Source organism: Aquila chrysaetos, chromosome Z (genome assembly GCF_900496995.4).
Source record: "Aquila chrysaetos chrysaetos chromosome Z, bAquChr1.4, whole genome shotgun sequence".
Lineage (NCBI taxonomy): Eukaryota > Metazoa > Chordata > Aves > Accipitriformes > Accipitridae > Aquila > Aquila chrysaetos.
Window position 1 is genome coordinate 51,191,404 of NC_044030.1, and position 11,337 is coordinate 51,202,740.

Sequence of the window (11,337 nt, forward strand, 5' to 3'; positions counted from 1 at the left end):
AGGCCCCAGCATATTTTGGTGCCTGGACCCCAACATATACCAGTGTAGTCAACCTCAATAACAAATCCTTTCTGGTAATTTTACATAAACTGTGCTTCTTTTCTACCACAAGGGACAATCACAGCAGAACAAAGCTCTTTTGCAATACATAATTTCCTGTTACCTTTTCTGACATCACTACACATAAGGCAGGTGAATGACCTTCAAAATCATTCTCCTGCCCTTTTGGAGATGGAGGTGCTGATCTCTTCTCCCTGGTTTCCAGTGACAGGATATATGAGAATGGGTCAAAGCTGTGTCAAGGGAGGTTCAGACTAGATATCAGAAAACATTTCTTTACCAAGAGGGTGGTCAAACCCTGGAACAGGTTTCCTGGAGAGATGGTCGATGCCCCATGCTTGTCAGTATTTAAGAGGCATTTGGACAATGCCCTTAACATGCTTTAGCTTTTGGTCAGCCCCAAAGTGGTCAGGCAGTTTGACTAGATGATCGTTGTAGGTTCCTTCCAGCTGAACTATTCTATTCTATTCTATTCTATTTTATTCTATTCTATTCTATTTCCCATAATGCTATGACTTCATAATGCTTTGCAGTAACAACAGTTTAAGAAAATTGCTCTTCTACATGCTAACAAGTGTACACTCTGGGTGAAGACATCACTGACACCAAGTTCTGCTTAGGTGACACCTGTCATTGGATCATGGTTACATTCATGCTGAGAATGGCTTTATAATGGAAATGGAAGTTTAATATGAAGGTAAGAAAGAATCTGAGATGAGCACCTGAAAATGTGGGATGACTGAAGACTGCATAAATTCATCAGAACGTGCTATGATATGGCAGTTAAAAGGAATGTAGTTTCTCAGACCATCCAAGCAAAAGTTGATGATTATTTTGCAGTATTCATAGAAGTATACCGCTAGAATCAGCATCTTCCACTGGAAGTAATTTTTCTTTTGCATGAAGATCTATTTATGTATTTGCTGAATTATTTCATAAATTATATTTTCCTTGCAGAAATACTCAGCATGGACATCTGCAAACTGAGAAGAAAGAACAATGATGTATGCCAAAAATATTTTTAAAATGTAAGCTGTAAACACTGTACTATGTTTGCTTGGACGATGAAATGAAAACAGATTGGTCAAGTAGTAAATAAGAGCAACATTTGCAGCTGCTAAAGGTAACAGGAGTAGAGGAGGTTTGAACACTAATAATTCTTAACTTGAAGTGTGTATGAGAGAGAATATAATCTATATCAAGGAAATCTTGGAGTTTTCTTATTTAACCATGAAGGATAGCGTACAGTTTCACATTTTCTTCTCTGAATTTGGATGCCATAAGTTTCACTGTTTTCTCTCTCAGTTCAAAATATTAGAGAGCTTGAGATTATTGTACAGAATTTTGTTTCCTCCGTTATGTTTTGACCACGAAATGACAGGGAGGCAGTAGACTTCAGTAATAACGCCTCTCATCAGCACCATATTTTAATAGTAAGAAATTGTTGAAATTTTAAATGCAATTGTCATGGAAGTAAATTAACACTGTTCAAGGCAAAGATAACACCCCACAGGAATCTGTGCATGCCATATGCAATATAGCTCCCCGATTGATTTTCCATATACCTGTCTGACATGCTTGCTACTTGTGAAACACATATCACTGAAAAAGAAGTAATAAAAATGTATTAGTCTATGTGATTTCTAAGCAATTCCTAATATTGTATGTACAGTGCTACCAATACAGTAAGTTCTCCTGCCTTTGACATCAGTATTTGGAATTTATCTCAGAACAAAGCATTTTAAGAACTCTATCTGCTCTCTGTTGCTTATTTACTATGTAAAAAACCCTATTAAATAATTTCCCTTTCCCAATGGACAACTCTCTGTAGTAACATCCTAGACTGGCATGCCAAGGTGTAGAGGGCAATCAAATGCCACAACTAGAATTTCTAATTCCATGTCAAGCATTGATACACAGCATTTTACAACAGCAGATTTCAGTCCTGATGCCTGTATTTTATTCATGTGCATATAGATCAGTTCTACACCCAATATTATTTTTCTTGGCATGTAGCTGGCATATAGCTTATTTCTTCCACATTGCTTTGAATGTATTGTATATTTGTCCTTTGCTGTAACAAGTGAGACAGATATTTTCATGTCTCACCACAGATACAGTAAATGAACAAATGTCATTGTATTAAATCAGTTAGAAATCTGATTCTGATCTTTGAAAACAGAACTTGAGTCATAGGCATGTATCTACCTGTGGACACTAAATTTACTGTACAGGCTCCCAGCACTTGGTGATAGACACAAGTTAATCTGTGTTTCTTATTCCATGCCTTAATTCAGCAAAGCACTTAACCAAAGTGCTTGATCTTAAACAAATACTTAAGTCTTTTACTGTCAGAGATTTTTTTTTTCAAATTAGTGTCCCATTTCATCAAAATAATGATATTTCCTGAACCCCCAAAATAAGCTAGAAGTTTGTCAGTCTAGATTTTCTCCTGGAACTCAGCACATCACTTTGTATATAAGATGGATGTCTTCTGGGAAGCTTTAGGGAAACGGCGCAAAGCAGCTGCCAACAAGCCATAACAGCCATCCTTTACCACTAAGCACCTGAAGAAAAATAATCACCTGCCTCAGTTTAAAATGAAAGACAGTATGGCCCAAATAATGAAAGAAGTAAATGTCTCATTTTGCCAGACAAGAATAAAATCATCTAGAACTAATCTAAAGTTGCCCAGGGCATAATTCTGTCATCAGCCCTTTATGTTTTGGAACCCACTTTCTTAATTGGGAACATTTTATACTGTCATTTAATTTTTGTCTTGTATGCAACAAACAGAGCCTGCTTCATCATGACAAATAGAAGAGAAATTCTGTCTCGGAACTTACCAGGACAGAATTTTTGTTTTATTGTAGATATGTTTGTATGCCACGCTAATAATCACTAAGCACAGCTGTCATTTGTTTTGTGATTACACTCAGTATGAAATAGAATGTCTTGGTTTTGTATGGCTTGGAGATGGTTACTTAAAGGGCAGCTACAAAAAGGACGGAGGCTCTCTCTTCACAAGGAGCCACATGGAGAAGACAAGAGGCAACCGGTCCAAGTGGCACTGGGAGAGGTTTCATCTCGACATTAGAAAGACATTTTTCACAGTGAGAACAATCAATCACTGGGACAACTTCCCCAGGGACATGGTAGAGTCCCCATCGCTGGAGGTTTTCAAGATGCGATTGGACAGGCTACTCCATAATCTCATCCAGGTTCCCGTTCTCACGAAGGGTTGGACCAGATGATCTTTCGAGGTCCCTTCCAACCTGGGCTGTTCCGTGATTCTGTGGTTAGAAAGAATTAACACAGATTTGCGAATTGCTAGAGAGGGGGTATCTCTTCCTTTGTGTAATTACTAAGGTTTTATAAATTTAGAACTTGCACGTGCTTTTATTTCAGTGCTCTCTTGTAAAGAATACCATACAGTGAAGGTGTGTAGACATCATTGTATAATTTGATGTATGTCTGCCACTTGCATAGAAATTTTCCACAACCACAATATACCGTTAATTCTGAACTGTGACCCATGGTGCAGAAAGACTATTCTCTAATTACAAAACTTGGTACGTAATTAGATTTGACACAATGCTTACAGTACTATTGTCTGATCTCTTCATACGTGGACCTATTTATGCACTCCTAGTTTAAGGTCAAAATGACTCGCTAAATAAGTAAAATAATTACCTACGCACCGATTCTATCTGTGCTTTTGAGATCCGCTTGATACTCCATTTAGTTTTATTGCTGAACCTCAGTTGTTACAAGATAGGGAGTTGAAAAAATGGACTCTTTAGGACTTGTTTCCCCTTGCTCAGAACTTTACTGTATGTTTCTTTTCTTAGAAAGAATGCAAACAAAAAAGCCCCCATCAGGGCCCTGATGGCACTGACAGGTCTTACCAGCCCTGCCGAGCCTCCCCCAGCGCCTCTCCCCAGCCTGCCCAGGGCCCAGGGCCCCCTGTCAGCCCCTGGGGCCGCCAGCCCCTGCCCCAGCAACGCTGCAGCAGAGCCGGCCTCCAGCTCACCTCAGCCCTACCCTGCCCGGCCTCCGGGCTGATGGCCCACCCTGGTCCCCACCAGGAGCCTGACGCCCGGGAACGGGGGCTGCCTCTGCCTGCTGCCACCCCGGCTGCCCTGCGCCTGGCTGGGGTGGTGGGCCGGGCCCTGGCTGCCGGGCCCTGTCCTCCCTGCCCGGCCCTGCTCTGCTGCCTCCGAGCGCCCAGGGAGCACCTGTCCCTGCCCGCACCCTGACACATTCTCCCTCTTCCTTCAAAGTATGCTTTGTGGTTTGTCCCTGTGAAATAAATACAGAATTTCTACATCATTCAGCGTATATGAATGCATTTTCGTTCTATTTTCCAAGGAAGAGAGAGAGAGATTTCAAGTCAGAGCAATTTAAATGCTGTAGAGGGATTCTTAGAAAGGAAATCCATGGGATTTTGTTGGGTCTGTGATGGAAATAAATTGCTGCTCCATGTTAATAACCTTGCTGTGTCACTTTGCTAACTATTTCCAGCTCCTCATCCTGTCTTGCAGTGCCATGAGGGCTTTGTACTTCTGAAAGGACTGCAGGGCTGCCCTGACAGCACTCTGAGCACACGCTGCCCACAACTGCTCTGTGCTCGGAGCGGCTTGCCGCTGTGGTTAGAGCTGACTGCAGTCACTACAGCTAAGTTGGTTGGGGGGGGGGGGGGGGGGGGGGGGGGTGATACTGCATAGCCTGTCATCACAAATAACATGCCACTGCATCCAAGCCTCAAGAAGACAATGTTGAGTCACAAAGGCGAGAATGTAACAATTCTCAGAACAATTTTTTTTTTTAAAGTGTATTTGTTTACACAGTAAGCCAAAGCAAAGGGAAACATACACTCCAGACCACATTGCAAACAAAGGCAAAAGTTCATTATCAGGCCACAAACACACTCGTGCATATACTACAATCTTGTTTTTAAAAGGTTTTTAGGAAGCCAAAAAATAAATTATTCAGGAAAAAATACATGATTTATTCCTGTTTTTAAATACAGTTTTATCCCGTACAAAAAATTGTCCTATAATCTCTGCTACAAGAATTCTCTACTTGCTTTAACCATTCAAGATGACATTCACCATCAGGTTTATTTTTTGGGAAGACCCAATTTCTGAGAAAAAGAATAGAAAGTACCGTCCCTCTGCCCTGCCCTGTCAATAAAGTTTATAACCTGTCTGCTGAGGAGCTCTAGTCACGTAGGATTTAGAGAAGGAATCTATCATTTTTTGCAAGCAGTAGCAATTTATAAGCTTTCAGAAGCAGCCACAATTGGCATATGCTCTGTGGAGACTTCTGAAAGAAGACTGAAATTAGACCTGTCTAACTAACTAGCTAACTAACTCTTGAGACCTGATGAATATCTCAATAAAGAGTATATTCAAGTCTTGGGCCAAGCAACACTTCTCCTTTTGCATTTCTAGAGCCAGGAACTGAAGCTGAATGCTGGAGGTCTGTCCCATGCTGTCAGATGCCTCTCCCTGCATAAACCAGACAAAGAGAGGTGCTCAAAATGGAACCTACTACAAGGAAGACGAAAAGAAAGCAACATTACAGAAGCCAGACAGAAAACAAGCTGAACAGAAAGAGGGCTGGATAGGGATATGCAGATTTTGGAAGAAGACATCAGTCAGAGACGCAAAGGAGTTGCTTTCTGAGTTTATAAGGTAGGTAGGCAGCAGCAGAGAAGGCAAAAGTCTACAGATGAAGAGATAGACAGCTGTTTAAAGGCATGCATAAAAGGGGAATGAATAAAACTCAAAGCCAGAACGAGTAGGATTAGATGAAAGCAAAAGGAAGCGGGTTGTAGTAGATTATAGAGCAGAAGGGTCTCTGCAAAAAAGGAACTTGATGTTTCTGTGCCCTTTGTCTTTGCATTTTTCTATCCCCTGTAAATAGCATGAAACCTGTTAGCAAAAAATATATTGCAGCCCTTTAAAGTGCTGGTCCTTGTGCAGAATAACACACTAACCCTGGGACAATTTAACCTGTTAATTCTAGTGTTAGGTCTGTCGTATTCATCTGATGGGCCAAAGATTGCTGATGGCACAACTCATGTCCCACCTGATGGATTTTTGTCTTGGCAGGTGTAGGTTTTCAAAACTGCTGCATGAAAGAAGCTCAAGATAAGCCCCATTAAAACAGCATTGTCTGCAAAGTTAAGTACTTACAAATTATGAACAAAGGAGAACTTTCCTTCTGCAATCTGAATTCAGTATCCTACAGTATCCATGTCACAATGCAAACTGCATTCCAGGTTAATGAGTTATTTTTTCTCCAAAACCTCGATTCATTCAGTGAACAGGATTGACGACGGTCAGCGTTAAACAGAGTTGTGTTCCTAAGCAGGCTATTGCCGATGCAATCTCTCTGGCAGATAACACAGAATTGGGAATGGGATGAAGAAGCAGTATGGAGGACTCCTCCAGTCTTTGCCTCGTCCCCTTCTATTTCCAGTTATCCCATCCCAGTCACTCTTCTGACCTGTTCTTTCTTTCCTCTTGCCAGTTCTGCTCTTCATCAGCACTCAATTCCTTCTTCAGTAATTCAGCTAAGGCATGACAGATCCCCACTTGAGTCTCCTGAGTCATTGAGGGCAAGATGCCATTTAGATGGTAAAGGCATAACTACAAAACAAAAGCCAGTTTCCCATTGAATACTAAGTCACCATTGCACAGTGTCAAGGACAAAAAGAATTATCAGAAATTTTTTTTAGCATCAAGTGTGATTTTTCTTGGTCTTACTCTCAAAACCAGGATAATTTGGTTAAAAAAGAAAAAAATCCATTCTGAGGTAACAGAAAATACCATTCTGCTGTACATAAGCTTAAAAAAGTTAAAAGCAACCAAAATACATCAAGTTCTATTTTTGGACACACTTAGCTGTACATATTTATACCAGTCTTGCCAATAGTGGAAATATTTTACTTTTTTTCTCTTTTTTTGACTTGCAAACATATTGGTGTGAGGATACTGTCATACTCCATATTCTGCACCCCATTAAGTGACACTATAAATTTTCAGTACTCATAAGCATAATCATTAGTATTAAAAAGAAGACATATTCCTTATTCATATGTTTAGTAAAGAATTTAATGCTATTACAACAAAGTTAAGTCTCAGATTTTCTGTTCTACAGAATTAATTAGTTCATACACCCTGAAATCACAGAAAAAAAAGTTATACTGAGACTAAAAATATTATGGTACATGTGGAAACATGGCCTAATAATCTAAGACTCTGACTTTAAGCATAAACCTTATGTTCTATGTCTTACTACTTTTAATGCTGGAATAACACTATGCTGCAAAATATGATTAAAACTGATAGTCCTCCTTGCCCCAGCTTTTACTTAATTTGTTTTACGAATATGCATTGTTTACTGCTGAGTTTGGTGAGAATCATTCTAGCAGAAATAAGAAAAAAGTACATGTTAATTTGCTAGTCTTTGTGATACTTATTTTCTGTCCAATATAAACTTCCCAACTCCAAAATTGCGGTACCTGTGGTACAGGGCTAACAGGAGCCTCTCCTCTCATACAGCAGTCCCATATTTATTTATGGGACCAATGCCGCTTAGTCCAAAGAAGGCATGTAACACTTAGGTATTCTTCATCAAAGAAGAATATGGCTCCATGGCATGTGTCACCACCACAATTTGGGTTTTTTTGATAATGGGATGGCCTGCATGGTACCAGGCCTGCTGGCGCCAGATGGGATTCATCTTTGTCAAGGGGAGAAGAGGGTCTGCTCGTGAGCTAGCAGGGCTCACTGACAGAGCTTTAAACTAGACTTGAAGGGGGAGGGAGATAATATCAGGCTCGCCTGTGACAAGCTGTGGGACGTTAGAGGGACAGGGTGCTAGTGATGGCCCTCCGCCTGTTACTCTGAGATGTGCTGGGTACAGTGGAGCACACTTGAAGTCTTACAGAGATGAACCAGAGGATCCTGAGGTAATAGGAGCCAAGAGGGGAACAGCGGTGAAATACCTCAAAGGAATTAATATGTGTTCCTCTAAAAAGGCGACACAGCTGACAGCCCAGCTGAAGTGCCTCTACACCAATGCACACAGAATGGGCAACAAACAGGAGGAGCTGGAAGCCACCATGCTGCTAGAAAACTATGACCTGTTACCATTACTGAAACTTGGTGGGATGAATCCCATGACTGGAGTGCAGCTATTGACAGCTACAGGCTGTTCAGAAGGGACAGGTGAGGAAGAAGGGGTGGAGGGGTTGCCCTCTGTGTCAAGAAATGGGTAGATTTGAAGAGCTGTCTCTGAGGAATAGCCACGAGCACATTGAAAGCTTATGGGTAACAATTAGAGACCGAGGCAACAAAGGGAACCTTGTGGTTGGTGTTTAGTACAGGCTGCCCAATCAAGGGGAGCCTATTGACGAAGCCTTCTTACTCCAGCTACAGGAGGCATTGTGCTCACAGGCTCTCGTCCTGCTGGCGGACTTCAACCACCCCGACATCTCTTGCAAAAGTAGCACTGTGGCTGGAGCACTCCTGGAGTGCATCAAGGATAACTTCTTAAGCCAGGCAATAGATAGTCCTGCCAGAGGGAATGCGTTATTGAACCTGATGGTCACCAACCCAAGTGATGTCACACAACATCAGTGATGTCAAGATTGGAGGCAGCCTGGGCTGCAGTGATCATGCACTGGAGTTCACAGTCCTGAGGGATATGGGACAGACGAAAAGTAAAGTCAGGACCCTGAATTTTAGGAAACCAAACTTTCAGCTGTTCAAGGAGTTAGTCAATAGGACCCCCTGGGAAACTGCCCTCAGGGACAAGGGAGAAGAAAAGAGTTGGCACATCTTTAAGGATGCTTTCCATAGAGCACAAGAGCTTTTGATCCCCAGGTGTAAGAAATCAGGAAAGGAAGGCAAGAGACCAGCACAGATAAGTCGAGACCTGCTGGACAAACTAAAGGGCAAGAAGGAAATGCACAGGCAGTGGAAGCAGGGACAGGTATCCTGGGAAGAGCATAGGGACACCGCCACCTGGTTGTGTAGGGATGGGGTCAGGAAGGCCAAGGCGCAGCTGGAGCTGAACTTGGCAAGGGACATAAAGAATAATAAGAAGGGCTTCAACAGGTATGTCAGCTAGAAAAAGAAGGTCAAAGGAAGTATACCCTCCACAGTGAATACAGCTGGCAAACCAGTAACAATAGATGAGGAGAAGGCTGAGGTACTCAACAACATTTTTACCTAAGTCTTCACGGGCAATCTCTTCCCACACCTCTCAAGTGAACGGACCTCAAGGCAGGGACTAGGGGAGCAAAGTCCCTCCCACTGTAAGAGAAGATCTGGTTTGTGACCACCTGAGGAACCTGAACATATATAAGTCTATGGGATCTGACAAGGTGCAACGCAGAGTACTGAGGAAATTGGCTGATGTAGTTGCCAAGCCACTCTCCATGATATTTGAAAAGTCATGGCAGTCAGGTGAAGTCTCCCGTGACTGGAAAAAGGGAAACATTGCACCCATTTTTAAAAAGGGTAGAAAGGAGAACCTGGGGAACTACTGACCTGTCAGCCTTACATCTGTGCCTAGGAAGATCATGGAACAGATCCTCCTAGACGCTATGCTAAGGCACATGGAGTACAGGGAGGTGATTCAAGACAGCCAGCATGGCTTCACCAAGGGCAAGTCTTGCCTGACCAACCTAGTGGCCTTCTATGATGGAGTGACTACATCAGAGGACAAGGGAAGAGCTACAGATGTCATCTATCTGGACTTCTGTAAGGCCTTTGACATGGTCCCCCACAACATCCTTTTCTCTGAATTGGACATGGATTTGATGGATGGACTGTTTGGTGGATAAGGAATTGGTTGGATGGTCGCATCCACAGGGTAGTGGTCAACAGCTCAATGTCCAGATGGACATCTGTGACTCAGGGGTCCTTATTGGGACCAGTACTGTTTAATATCTTCATCAATGACATAGACAGTGGGATCGAGTGCACCCTCAGCAAGTTTGCAGACAACACCAAGCTAAGTGGTGCAGTTGACATGCCTGAGGGTCAGGATGCCATTCAGAGGGGCCTGCACAAGCTCAAGAAGTGGGCCCATGTGAACCTCATGAGGTTCAACAAGGCCATGTGCAAGGTCCTGCATGGGACCATGGGGTCAGGGCAAACCCCAATATCAATACAGGCTGGGGAATGAAGGGATTGAGAACAGCCCTGTGGAGAAGGACTTGGGGGTACTGGTGGATGAAAAGCTGGATGTGAGCTGGCAATGTGCACTTGCAGCCCAAAAAGCCAACTGTATCCTGGCCTGCATCAAAAGAAGTGTGACTAGCAGGTGTCGAGGGAGGCAATTCTGCTCCTCTACTCTGCACTGGTGAGACCCCACCTGGAGTACTGCGTCCAGCTCTGGAGTTCTCAGCACAGGAAAGACATGGACCTGTTGGAGCAGGTCCAGAGGACAGTCACAAAAATGATCGGAGGGCTGGAATGCCTCTCCTATGAGGACAGGCTGAGAGAGCTGGGGTTGTTCAGCCTGGAGAGAAGGCGGCTCTGGGGAGACCTTATTCCAGCCTTTCAATACTTAAAGGGGCTTATAAGAAAGAAGGGGACAAACTTTTTGCAGGGCCTGTAATGATAGGACAAGGTGTAATGGTTTTGAACTAAAAGAGGGTAGCTTTAGACTAGATATAAGGAAGACATTTTTTATGATGAGGGTCGTGAAACACTGGAACAGCTTGCCCAGAGAGGTGGTAGATACCCCATCCCTGGAAACATTCAGGGTCAGGCTGGATGGGGCTCTGAGCAACCTGGTCTAGTGGAAGGTGTCCCTGTTCCTTGAAGGGGGGTTGGACTAGATGACCTTTAAAGGTTCCTTCCAACCCAAAATATTCTATGATTCTATAAAGTGGTCACTGGATCAGCTTGAAAGCTAACCATTGTTCTTTCAAAGATTTAGTTCTGGCTTTGCTCTATGTTATAACAATATAACAGAGGCAGACAATATGCTAAACCCTAGAAAATGTTCTTTTGATATAAATAACTGCTCTTTTAAGTATACAGAATAACGTATGATGCCTGCTCTCAGGTACTGTCTAGCATGTGTCTGTTTACATGAGAAGAGGAAGGCGTGAGCGTTTTCAATGGGGTGTCTGTTTGTGAGTCAAAGAAAGGAGTTCCCCAGCTGTTCTACCCCTAATCCTACTAAAAACAACCAAAAGGCAAACAGACTTCATCCTGGTGTTCCCCGGAATTAAGCATCTCTCAT

At 42.8% G+C, this 11,337-nt stretch overlaps 1 long non-coding RNA gene across 1 annotated transcript; it reads left to right on the plus strand.

Annotated features, from left to right (window-relative positions):
- Positions 1 to 344: 344 nt before the first annotated feature.
- Positions 345 to 10,827, plus strand: LOC121232719. Its single transcript, XR_005931651.1, has 3 exons — positions 345 to 367; positions 1,232 to 1,234; positions 10,485 to 10,827. It is a non-coding gene; the product is annotated as an uncharacterized LOC121232719 (long non-coding RNA).
- The last annotated feature ends 510 nt before the right edge of the window (positions 10,828 to 11,337 follow it).